General features: G+C 30.7%; 1 non-coding gene across 1 annotated transcript; it reads right to left on the bottom strand.

Moving 5' to 3' along the window:
* Positions 1-1,439: 1,439 nt before the first annotated feature.
* Positions 1,440-1,543, bottom strand: LOC130977893 (small nucleolar RNA R71). The gene has a single exon (XR_009085565.1). It is a non-coding gene; the product is annotated as a small nucleolar RNA R71 (small nucleolar RNA).
* Positions 1,544-1,790: the final 247 nt, after the last annotated feature.

Below are 1,790 nucleotides of genomic sequence, written 5' to 3'. Positions count from 1 at the left end.
TATTTTTCTCATAATTTTCGAAAATTTGAGTTGACTTAGTCAAAAATTTTTAAAATTAGTTATTTCTTACAAGTCAAGTCAAATTTTCAAAATTTAAAATCTTTATCTTTTCAAAATCTTTTTCAAAATCATATTTTTTCAATTTTATCTTTGTTTTTCGAAAATTTTCAAAAAAATCTTTTTCAAATTATTTTCAAAATCTTTTTCTTATCTTTATATCAAATTTTCGAAAATTAGCTAACAATTAATGTGATTGATTCAAAAATTTGAAGTTTGTTACTTTCTTGTTAAGAAAGGTTCAATCTTTAAATTCTAGAATCATATCTTGTAGTTACTTGTTAGTTAAGTAATTAATTTTAATTTTAAAAATTAAATCTTTTTCAAACATATCTTTTTATCACATTTCTTATCTTATCTTTTTATCATATCCTTTTCAAAATTTTATCTTTTTTCAAAAATTTGATTTTAAAATATGATCTAACTCTTATTCTTATCTTTTTAAATTTGATTTAATATTTTTCAAAATCTCTTATCTTTTTCAAAATCACCTAACTACTTCTCCCTCTCTAATTTTCGAAAATATCTCACCCTGTTTTCAAAAATTCTTTTTAATTAATTAATTGTTTTAATTTTAATTCTATCTTATCTTTTATTTTCGAAATTACTAACACATTTTTTTTTAAATTATTTTCGAATTTCTCTCCCCTTCATCTCTTTCTATTTATTTTATTTATTTACTAACACTTCTCTTCATCTCTTATCACCTTCCCTATCCCTACTCTTTATACAAACTATTCATTCTTTTTCACTCTTCCCCCCTTTCTCCTTCTACTAACATAAAAGAATCTCTATACTGTGACATAGAGGATTCCTCTTTCTTTTCTTGTTTTCTTCTCCTTCATATGAGCAGGAACAAGGACAAAAGCACTCCTGTTGAAACTGATCCTGAACCTGAAAGGACTCTGAAGAGGAAACTAAGAGAAGCTAAATTACAACAATCTAAAGGTAACCTTTCAGAAATATTAGAACAAGAGAAGGAGATGGCAGCTGAACCCAACAACAATAATGCAAGGAGAATGGTTGGTGACTTCACAAAACCAACGTCCAAATTTGATGGAAGAAGCATCTCCATTCCTGCCATTGGAGCCAATAATCCTGAACTTAAGCCTCAACTAGTTGCTTTAATGCAACAGAACTGCAAGTTTTATGGACTTCCATCTGAAGATCCTTACCAGTTTTTAACTGAGTTCTTGCAGATTTGTGAGACTGTTAAGACGAATAGAGTTGATCCTGAAGTCTACAGACTCATACTTTTCCCTTTTGTTGTAAGAGATAGAGCTAGAATATGGTTGGATTCACAACCTAAGGATAGCCTGGACTCCTGGGATAAGCTGGTCACGGCTTTCTTGGATAAATTCTTTCCTCCTCAAAAGCTGAGCAAACTTAGAGTGGATGTTCAGACCTTCAAACAAAAAGATGGTGAATCCCTCTATGATGCTTGGGAAAGATACAAGCAGTTGACCAAAAAGTGTCCATCTGACATGTTTTCAGAATGGACCATATTAGATATATTCTATTATGGTCTATCTGAGTTTTCGAAAATGTCATTGGACCATTCTGTAGGAGGATCTATTCACCTAAAGAAAACGCCTGAAGAGGCTCAAGAACTCATTGACATGGTTGCAAATAACCAATTTATGTACACCTCTGAGAGGAATTCCGTAAATAATGGGACACCTCAGAGGAAGGGAGTTTTTGAAATTGATGCTCTGAATACCATATTGGCTCAG

This window comes from Arachis stenosperma, chromosome 4 (assembly GCF_014773155.1).
Source record: "Arachis stenosperma cultivar V10309 chromosome 4, arast.V10309.gnm1.PFL2, whole genome shotgun sequence".
Lineage (NCBI taxonomy): Eukaryota > Viridiplantae > Streptophyta > Magnoliopsida > Fabales > Fabaceae > Arachis > Arachis stenosperma.
This window is presented reverse-complemented; position numbering and strand designations above follow the sequence as displayed.